The sequence below is a fragment of the Desmodus rotundus genome, chromosome 13 (genome assembly GCF_022682495.2).
Source record: "Desmodus rotundus isolate HL8 chromosome 13, HLdesRot8A.1, whole genome shotgun sequence".
Classification (NCBI taxonomy): Eukaryota; Metazoa; Chordata; class Mammalia; order Chiroptera; family Phyllostomidae; genus Desmodus; species Desmodus rotundus.
In genome coordinates this window covers 55,319,133-55,330,980 of record NC_071399.1, presented here as the reverse complement: position 1 = coordinate 55,330,980, position 11,848 = coordinate 55,319,133, and the positions used below count along the sequence as shown (strand labels likewise).

Below are 11,848 nucleotides of genomic sequence, written 5' to 3'. Positions count from 1 at the left end.
ATCAACACATAGGAGTTAGCAAAAGTAGGTTTACCATTGTAAATGCACAAGTTTATTCTTGTATTATTTATTAATTATTGTATTATTTACTGTATTACAACAGTAAACCTACTTTTGCCAAACCCTGTATAGTGGAGGGAAAAGCTGGCGAATCCTTTCCATGGTAAACAAGTATAAAACTTGACAAAATTTTCAAAAACAACCATCTAAGGGTTCTAGAAATTTAACAAAGACAATCAACAAATTAAACAGTATTTACACACAAAACGCTGTCAGAAATTTGGGTAAAAGTGTGGGTATCTGTGTCTTCTGTGTGAAGCTGCTCCCATCCCTCTATACCTGGTTCTTTTGCCACTGAAAACAGCACAAAAGGTCTCCATCCAAATAGAGGGAATACTTTTACAGTATATACATATATTAAATCATCATGTTACACACTTTAAATACCTTACAGTTTTGACAACTAAGGGGAAGCAAAGTTTACCAATTCTCAATATGCCTTTTGGGATATTAATTATTAAAGTTGGTTATTTTTAAAAAACAAAACTCTCAGAACTTTGACACTCCTCTATACCTGCTTAAAGAAATTCAGATTAAAAACATAAACTGCTTAAAGAGAGTCAGCTATTACTTTAGCACAAAATACAGTAAGTGTGGCAGAGAGGAACCTGCAAAGTCTATTGGGTAGACACCTTCTGTGTCCCATTGTTTCTGGGTGGCCAGGTAAGAAATAATTTACCTCATGTTTTCTTTCTCATCTCTCTGTGAATTTCCTACTTTCTCCTTCAAATCCCAGACCACTGCCTCCTTTTCCTTAGTCCAGATGGTGGAGAAGTCTCAACTGCTCAGTATGTCCTCAGGGCTCATATTCTTATGGGAGCCTGTATATACATATGTAATAAATTTCATCATTTTCCTGTCAATCTATTTCACGCTAATTTGATTATTAGTCCAGCTAGAATAATGCAGAAAAATGGGAGGAAAAATAATTTTCTTCCCCCACATAATGATGTTACAAAGGCAAAAATATTTACAGTTGATATAACAATCTGAAGATGCAATTTAAAAAAAGAAGTAAAGGCATATACTGAGCAAAAATAAAATATTATTGAGGGGAGATAGAGTATCTAAACAATGGTATATCACACGCATGTCAAAGGGAAAACTCAATATTGTTAAGAGGGCAATGGAGTACTTACCAAAATAAATTACAGATTAAACATAATCCCTATCAAACTTGTGTTCAGCATTATTCATAGAAATTGGTAATTTATCACATATATAGGATCTGGTTACTGCTAATTTACCTGCTTCATCTATGGCTCCCTATATTCTCTGTATTCCTGCCATTTTAATGTTTTTATGTCTCTTCTATGCTTTATCCTAAGATGGCTTTCTGTGTCTGCTATTTCCTTACCAGGGAATATTCTCACCCACTCCCACCTAACTACCTTCTTCAAGGTGGCCTTCAGATTTCGGATAAGATGGCTTTTCCTCAGTGAAATTTTCCCAGGGCAGTCTTCTGTTTCTGCTGTGCACTCTCCTCAGGACTGCTTATTGCAATTGTACTTAAATAATTAATTGAATAACTTGTTCAAAGTCAGTTCTCCTACTAAAATGTAAGCTTCAGAAAGCCTTAAAAATAACATCTGACTTCATTTCCATATGCTAGGAATTCAGTAGTGCTTTTGGCTATGATAAGTTAAGGAGTTTCACTTTGAGTTGGATGTTAGTTACATGGTGTTAGTCCTCAAGACCCTCACTTCATGGTACCCTTCCTGTGAGGATGTCAGGTTAGGTCAGAGTGTTTGTTCCCTGGAGAGTACACATACATTTCTTTGTGATTAGACAAAGAGCATAATCTAAATATGGTCTCCATTTAAAGTTGGCTGCTTAATGTTCAGGATGATTTTTACTGATACCAAATTAAAAGTAACAAAGAAAAGAACACCATTCTATTATTTTTAATATAACAAATGCATATGGAAACCAATAGTTTTATTAGATCAGGAATTTCAAAACATCCTATATCTACTTTACTTAAACATGATTAGTTTCTCCTAGTGAAAAAAACTATAGATTTGCAAACAAGAAACTTGACACCTACTACTATATCCCATCTGAAAATATGTCACATCTGTAAAAGTCTTTCCTACAGGCTTATGGTGAGGATTAAATGGGTTACCATGTTTGAAATTTCCTCATGTACTCTAAAACACCATGTAGATGCTACTCACTGTTTGTATGCCCATTACAGAGAAAAGATGAAATAATCCTATTTTATGTTCTCAGTGGACATGGACTTGAAACACAGTTATTAGACTGTCAAATCTTCCATGGGAGTTATGCTACATAAGAATGGCAGTGGAAATGCATTATCAGACCCAAAGGAAATGTTTGATTCTTAAAGATCATGTGCATGCAGCAACTATAAGTGTGCTTGACTTTTCCATGCATAAGGTATAAATGTACATACCTACAATGTCACAAGTTCAATACTTAAATTCTGAAATCCTTATGTGACACACTGAAATTTCACACACATACACACACAATCTCTGACTGAACTGAATCATGTCTATTTTTCATCTTCAAGCTAGAGAAAGGGTGCTGATTGGCCTACCTATAAAGTTCAAGTTGCAATTGCCCTGTGGAATATTTAAACCACCTGGTTAATGAGAGAGTAATGCCTATTAGTGCAGAATCTAATGTTTCTAACTATTATTAATATTGACTACTGCAGCAGATTAGAGAGTATAGAAACAGCTAACTTAATCACCTGTGCTGTGCCCTTTGAGAACCTGGAAAATCTGTTCTCCAGTCTACCCCAGGAGTGTATCCTAGATGGGAGAGGAAGCATAAATTTAGAAGGATTATGTCCTCCTCCTTATAAAATGCCTGAGTTACTTCATTTTTGTCTGAGCAATGATGTAAGACTAAGGCTCTGGCCAGTCCCACAGCATATAGAATCACTGCAGGAGAAATCTTCATTTCACATACCTGTGACCCGCTCTGATTCTTTATTTAAGAGGCACCCATTCATTTTGTGTAAATGTCGATGATAAGCTAAGCTTCAGCAGTTATTCGGGGGGAATAAGGTTTGGCATAGCCCAGATGAAATTAATGAATATCTAACCTGTGAGCAGCAATATCAGAACTGACAGCAGCAAAATTACAGAATCAAAGAAGCCAGAAACATTAAGGTGTAACTGGATCACATCCTCACATCCAGGATTTTAAAGGGTGGCATGGAATCTTGTGCATATCAAATTAGTCATCAGGTCAAATTGCAAGTGAATTCACCTTCTGTGTAAAACTTTGGAATTCCCACGGAGAGGACTTGGAAGGCAAACGTATCCCTAGGTGAACAGTCAGAGCACCTGATCCTGTATAATTACATGGAATGAGAATTTGATACATGACAGTAATTACCTAGCTGAAGGTGCAATTAGCCATTTGTGACCTCATTCTGAGTGGCAACTAATTAACCCTTAATGTCAAAAATGTCAACCTTCATCAAGACACCAAAGAGAAGTACTACATGATCAGCTAATACTTGTTGCAACCTATTAATGGTTGAATCTGTCATTAGAAATGTGAATATATCATTTTTACATCAGCATTTATATTAAGATGTAGTATATGTTTCATTTCTTTTATTTTGTGGCTGTATTTTTTTTATATCCTTGTATGGGTAAAAATCCTTTTCTAAAATAAGAGTAAGTTTTATTCATATGCATATAAAATCATCTCTCAGTGAGTTAAAACCCAGTCAGGAGGTATAAAAAGAACTATAACTTGTCAGTGGCATGTGATATCTCAGGATTATGGAAATGGTACTGAATCTGAAAAGATTTCTAACTATGCTATCATTGTAATCACTTCCTCTCAACTCCAATATTGGCCTCACTGGAAATTGATTCTGATACTTTGTTTTTGTTGTAAATGCTAAAGATGTAAGAAACACCCTCTGGGATTATATGGAGAAGACTAAGATCAAGATCCTTTTTAAACCACCAAATATTGGCCCACAGTTATTTGCTGTCTATTTACTTCTTGGTGTTTACTATCAATAAAATCACAAAAGTTTAAAAATCTACATAATATATATGAGTTTGCTTCAATTAAGGAAAAGCGCTGTATATTTTCTTCACAAAAGTAGGTTCAGAGAAGTAACCTCAAAGACAGTCTTTCAAATAATTAGCATGAACCTGTACTCATTTGTTCTGAAATACATCAAATTATTAAATAGAATCAATGTGACAAGTACTTATATTGCAGACTGGAAACAAAATCTAGCACTGATATTTCATTGTCTGGGATGCCACACCGGAAGCTAGTGTGTGATGCTGAAATTCTGCAGGCTGTGTGATTTGATTCTTTCGTTCTTCAATATTATTTTAAAGGGTCTAAACTTAATCCAAATAATTTCATTTTTAAAAAAGATAAGCAAACTGTTTTCTCAAGCACCTTACAAACTCATGTTTCTGGAGCAGCAGGTGCAATACCAAGAAAAAGTACCCAAGTCTAGCATCTTATTCTTTGACTGGTATGCGTGACACGTTCAGAAAGGGTAACCGATTATAACATATTCAAAATCACATTGACAATTTTTATTACTTCAAATCACTCTAAAGACCTATAGAGGTAAAGTAAAGACCTAAAGTAAAGACCTTAAGTAAAGACCTAAAGACCTTATAAATAAACACAAGAGCAAAGACATATCACTTCAATTCCCTTAAATACATTCTAAAATAAAGTATTTATTTTTGTGTGCTACATATAGAAAGGTATTTCGTAGTGTATCAATTTGCCTGAAGCTGCCACCGGAACCTAGATGGGGGGATGTTATGTTCAATTTAAGATGAGAAATACCTCTAAAAATTCAATAATCTTTCAAACTAGAAAGAAGGTAAAACTTCTTAAAGAGAGAGAGAAGCAAGGAGTGAAAACAAAGAACAAAAGCCAACTATGACTTACTAATTAATGGAAAACAAAATTCCTATTAAAAGTTAGATGTAAAGTCGTTTACTTACAGGAGTTGCTCTGCTTCCAAGGAGTTACTCAGTTTTTCTAGTTTTTCATTTGTTTAGGTTAGAAATTAAAACTACATAACACAGACTGTAAGCTTAGCCATCAAAGTGTCAGTTGAACCAGTTATTTCCACTGACTATTCAGTTTTCATGTCCACACCTCCAAGGCCCACACCAAGTAGGTCTGCTGCTGGACTGCTACCCATTCTGCTCCTTTTCAGTGGAGGGGGGCCATTCTGGGCTCTCTGAATGAGGGCTAAACTCTGCCACTCAACATGTGTGATGAGCCACATGTTCCAAATCATACTGTTTATTCAAAACCATATATTTCCATGTAAGAGTATGTGGGCCAGTAGAGAAATTTACATGCCAAACATGTATCTTAGCAGTTGATTTTGGCTTTTCTACTTGAATCACACGTAACAAAATATGAGAAGCTTGCCATAGTCACATATTTTATGTGTGAATATGTCATTTTTTCATCAACAAGGTTTTCAGTGTTATTGCATTCTATCTAGATTTTTAAATAATTATACTGAGTATATATTTTATAAAAATATGAAATACTTTAACCATCTGGCTAAATATTTCAAAACATTAGTTGTGAATTTGTTTTATAGCTGAAAAAATTTTAATTGCCAAATGTAAAACTTTATCATTGGTTAAGAAATTATAAATTATTCTTAAAATCACATAATTGAAGAGCATGTAAGTTATAAGAACTTACAAATAAATGTCTGCATTCATCCAATTTTCAAAATATATAACAGCATTTTTTAAATTGATAGTTTAGCTATTTCTAGTCTGTCTTTTTAAAAAATAATGTTCAGGTTCAAAATAGCAGCATAGGTAAACTTGGCTCACCTCCTCACACAACCACATCAAAATTACAACTCAACTACAGAACAACCATCACTCAGAATTGTCAGAAATCAAGCTGAACAGAAGTCCGGCAACTATGGGAGAAACTACAAGGTGACTTATGGGGGGGGCGAAGAGGTGGAAGAGGCTGGTCCCACACCCACATGTAGTGGATAAAATTTGGGAGGGATATCTTGGATTCCTGCTCGAAACCAGGCCCCTAAGCCCAGAGTTCCAGTCCAAGGAAGATAAGTGATAACTCCCAGCTATAAAAACAAGCAGGGATTGAGGCTGTGGAAGATGAACTGCTAAAGTCTCAGCCAGTTCCTCATAAAGGGCCTGCACACAGACTTACTCAGATTTATTCCCTCTGAACTCCAGCACAGGAAAAGCAGTTTGAAATGCACCAGAGACATATGGGGAGGAATTGAATTGTCTAGCATCAATGCGAGAGCTGGGGAACAGCTTTCTCCCAAAGTGCTGGAAGAGGCTCTTTTTCTAAGCGCACCCTCACAGGGCCACAGAGCCTACAGGGGCACCATATCTGAGACTCCACCAACCTGGCTCATACTGTTTACCCCATCCTGGTGATTTCCTGAGGCTCCACCCCAACCAGAATTTGGGCCCACCTAGGCTGTTTCCAGTGGCTTCTCTATACAAACGGCTTGTCTTGGCTTGTGCTTCAGATTTTCCTAAATTCTATCAAATAAAGAGCATCTGGCCTCCATGTGCCCTGTGCCTATTGCTTAGTGACCCCAGGCCCGGCACTAGCAGCAAAGCAGCTGGCCTTGGTTCACAGCTTGGACTCATTTAGGCACCTCCAAGCCCAGCACAAGTATCAGCCAACTGCAGATTTCTTTGTAGCTTATTTGGATGGCCCCAAATAGAACACATGGGTTGGCTGACCTTGGCCTACACATCCCAGGAGGCCCCAGAGCCTGTGCACCCATAAACAGCTACAGACCAAATCAGAGCACAACCACCCCATCACCTCACCAGTGACACACTCAAGGGGCAGACTCAGTGGACACCAGAGCCCTGCTGAAGAGAGTCCTTTTCTGTAGAATGGACCTCTACACAGCTGATCATCCATGGTGGTCGGAGGTTGGTGGCCAGTGGCCACTATCAGACATTGCAGCTGATTGATCTGGGTAAATCCCTCTGTTGACCTGCCAACTGTAATCAAGGCTTGGCTGCGGAATGGGGGTGTACACAGCCCACATGGTCGGTGCACCTCAAGTGCCCAGCTTGGGTGATTAGGGAGGCTGTGCCAATGAACCCTATAACTACATTAGGCCACCTTACTAAGCCAGGGAGTCATAGAAGCTCTACAAAATATATGGAAAGAAACACAGTGAGGCTGCCAAAATGAGGCCATAAAGAAGCATGGCCCAAAAGAAGGAACAGAGCAAAACTCCAGAGGGAGAACTAAACAAAATGGAGACAAGCAGTCTGCTAGATGCATAGTACAAAAACACTGGTTATAAGGATGTTCAGGGAACTTACTAAGAACGTCGACAGCATAAAAAATGGCATGGAAACCATAAAAAGAACCAGTCAAAAGTGAAGGATATACTAACTGAAATGAAGAATAATTATACTAGAGGAAATGGTACTGATAATCAAATCAGTGATTTAGCAAAAAGCAAAGCAAAAAACCCAGTCACAACAACAAGAAAAAAGAATCCACAACAAATGAGGATAGTGAAAGGAACCACTAGGACAACTTCAAGTGTACAACATTAGCATCAAGGGGGTGCTGGAAGGAGAAGAGAGAGAGCAAGAAATATTCTATCCAGCCAAGCTCTCATTTAGAATTGAAGGACAGAAAAAGAGCTTCTCAGACAAAAAAAAAAAAAAAAAGCTAAACAAGTTCATCCTCACCAAACAATTATTATATGGTTAAAGTGTCTTGAAGAAGAAGAAGAAGAAGGAGAAAATATGAACAATAAAATGGTAATAATCACATATCTATCAACAACTGAATCTAAAACAAAATAAATGAACAAGCAGAACAAAAACAGAATCATAGATACAGAGAACGTTTTGATGGTTGTCAAATGGGAGGGGGGTCAAGGGTATAGGTGAAAAAGTTGTATGGATTAAGAAACAGAAATTGGTTGTTACAGAGTAGTTATGGGGATCAAAGTACAGCATAGGGAATAGAGTAGCCAAAGAACATATGCAGGGCCCACTGACATGGACAACAGTGTAGGGATTGCATGAGGACATAGGAGGGGATCAGGGTGGAATGGGGCAAAGTGGGTAAGTTTGGGACAACTGTAATAGCATGAACAATAAAATATAATTTAAATAAAAGTGTTCACATTTATTCATGGGATTAGACATTCAAATTCTGGATATATAATTTATACTTATAGCACATATTTTAGTAAGCAAAAGCCCTGGATTTCAAATGCAGGTGGCTGTGATGATCTCATTTGCAAATAATAATATTTTAAAAGAACCCAAAACTTAAAAATAAAAAGTCACCCCTACAACTGAAATGCAGAATTTCATACTGTTATACTGTTTTTCTTATGCAGAATATCCTATAGCAATCTGCATTTTTTATTACTTGCAGGCAAATCAATGTACCATAGAGACAGTTATACACAAAAATTATATGGAGATGTACGAGTTTGTGGATACATACCTCTATCTAAGACTTTCTCATCAGTTGATATTCAGAAGGGTGAGGGTGTTTACTATTCTTAAATGTATTATAACTGTCTTCCATATGGTGAGAGGAAAAGATTCAAGGAAAAAGTTGCTTTTGAGAAAGTTTTGATTTTAAAGTTCATCTACATTTGAACAGTATTATTTACATTAGAGAAATGGAAAAAGAATGTTCCTAAAGGAAAAATAATGTACATGTATATATGTGCATGGATGTGTTTTGTACATGTGTGTATTGGCATGGAGAGTTGAGTACAGAGGTGAAATTCAGAATAGGTAAATCCATAAAACCAGAAAATAAATTAATGTCTTCCAGAAACAGGTATTACAGACAATGAGAAACTTTTGCTAATAGATAGGGACCTTCTTTTTGGCATGAGAAAATTGTTAGGGAATTAGGTAGTGGTGATGGTTGCATGACCTTGTGAATATACTAAAACCCACTGAATCGTACACTTTTGAAAGTATACATTTTATGGTATGTAAATTGTATTTCTAAAAACAAATATTTATGATTATGTACTGATAGAAATACATAATTATATAATTTAATTAATGAAAACAAGAGAGCTCTTCCCTACAGTGTAATTACAATTAATAAATGTATAGGGAATTATGGAAACAAAGACTCATCATTTGACAAATATCATGGTAATAAAAGTTTCAGGAATATAATAAAAAGACACTAAAGTTAATAAGCTAATTTATGATTAGAAACATGATTATTTGCACTGTGCAAGTATCTGCCCATTAAACAAACCCAAAAGTAAAACAAAACAAACATTTTTTAGGTGTGTCAAGGGCCATCTTCTCTCAAAAACGTGTAAAAGGATCCTCTTCAAACAACACATTTACTCTTAAGCTAGGTTTATGATACGTCATAGCTAAAGAGATCTCTACATTTAAAATTTATCATCTTCTATCAATTATAAGAATGCTCTTACACAAAATTATTCCTGTCTTACTCTGTTATAGTGAAATTAATGTTTTCGGTTCCATAAGACTTAGTGGAATTTCTTCATATTTTTGAATCACCATAGGCATAATATTCCCTTGACTGGAATCTTCTACTTCCAATTGTGGAAACATGTATTGAGTTGGCCAAAAAATCTGTTTAGGTTTTTCTTTCCATAAAACAAAAGACATATTTTTCATTTTTACCAATAACTTTATTGATATTTTGAGTATATTTGCCTTCTCCCACTATTGGCTTTTAGAAGCCAACAGTGTTGCTAAACATCTCCCAATGCATAAGACAGTCCCACAGCAAAGAATTATTTGACCAAAATGTCAATAGTACCAAGAAACTTCTCAAACCACTTTTGACACATTTGATCAGTCCCAACACTTTCTCCTTACACTGCACAAATCTTTTTTTTATGTTTCAGTTGCATTTTTACCTTTCTTGAAATAATAAAGCATAATAATTTACCAATTGTGATGTTTTTTTTAAATGCATGCTGATATGACAGCTGTCACAATACAATCTAACAAAATTGTTTTGAATTAAGTTAAAGACAACTCAGCACTACTAGAGCCATTGTACAGGAAAACTAAATGAACTTTATGGCCAACCCAATACTTCCTTCTGCTGTGTCCAATAGCCCCATTCCCTCAGTGATTTTGATATAAAAAGTTCCCAGTACCAGTTTGAAGATTTTATCACATTCTTTTTTACCTGGATTTTTTTTACAATTTTATATAATGTACAAAGAAAACATTTAAAATACTCTGTTATGTTATCAAATGCCTATGATATAAGAAAAAAGCAATATGAGCAATCTTATATTTATTTTTCCCCTATGATGTCTATGGAAGAAAAAGAAAAACTCATACATCAAATGAAAATTCTACCTCTCTTGGATTTTTTCATTTTTATGTTAATTTCTTCAATTCAACTTCTATTTCATTTTGTAAATAAGCCAATATAATAACATGTACTTGTGACTTTAATTATCAAAATAAGTTATAATACAAAAATAATAATAAAATTTGATTATTGTGATTAAGTATTCTATGAGCACTTCCACAATCAAATTTGATTCAATTGAATTTAACTTCATGTGTTTTAAAATATTAGATAATAAGATAAAAAATAAGATAGTATTCATATTTTAAGGATTTTGTAATCCAGTCAAGAGCAATAAGAAATAACTAACCAAAATGGCAGGTACTGTTAGTGATATGTCATTTTAGGTCTATTTCATAAGCAACAGAGTTTATCCTGTTATTGCTTTATCACGAAAGCTAGGTTCTGGTTATCACTAACTATTTAGTTGGGTAGATATCTGTATGACATACAACAGATAAAATATTTTTCAGTAAAATAAATATACACATTCTGACAAGTGGTTCCAATTTAACTTGTTTTATTGTTGTTCAATTACAGTTGTACCACCTTTTCCCCCATTGCTCTCCCCTACCCCACTCAGTCCCCCACTCCCACAGTAAGTTCACATGTATTTTAAGTATTCCACAGCATTCAAAATGTCTAATAATATTTACTGCTGAGGCATACAAGGTTTTCTTAGAAGATACTTATACAAATACTAGTCATATTTAATAGTGCTTAGCTTATAATATGAGATAATGTTATAGTCCAAGGCAGCATAGCTCAAGGCAAAATAAAACTATAGAAAAAAAAAATTGATCGCTTCTCGGCCTTTTGGCTAAGATCAAGTGTAGTATCTGTTCTTATCAGAAAAAAATTGAAAATTAAAAACCCAATGAAATTTAATACCTTCAGATCTTTAAATAGAAACTTTCAAGAACAAAATTCAGAGCACAAAAATTATTAGAATTATATATACACAAATATATGTTTGCATATATGTTATATATATACATATGTGCACATAAAATGTGTATATTTATATAAATTATATATGAAAGTTTAAAGGGGAAAAATGGGAGCATACATATGTTGCCCAGGGTTTTCAAATCTCTGAATTCCTGTTGTAAGTCACGTAACCAATCACATAACCTCCTGCCCCACAAGAAGAATATCTATTCCAGCTTGTTTCCTTATTCAGTTATTCTCCATTAAAATGGAACTCCTGTATACTTGTAATATTGTTCACAGATTCTTCTTTTTATGTCCATAAACCTCCCTTTCAATTTCCTTTACCTTTCCAATAGTTTTGGACCATATGTCAAATATATTTCCACTATCTTCTGGAATCGTTCTCTAAGGATACCAACCAATATTGATTTCTAGAATTGTTTATCTCCCATGATAATAATTAAATATAATTTCAATTATTTAGTAAATTATA

General features: G+C 34.9%; 1 pseudogene; it reads left to right on the top strand.

Moving 5' to 3' along the window:
- Nucleotides 1-11,222: 11,222 nt before the first annotated feature.
- Nucleotides 11,223-11,318, top strand: LOC112313877 (U2 spliceosomal RNA; annotated as a pseudogene).
- The last annotated feature ends 530 nt before the right edge of the window (nucleotides 11,319-11,848 follow it).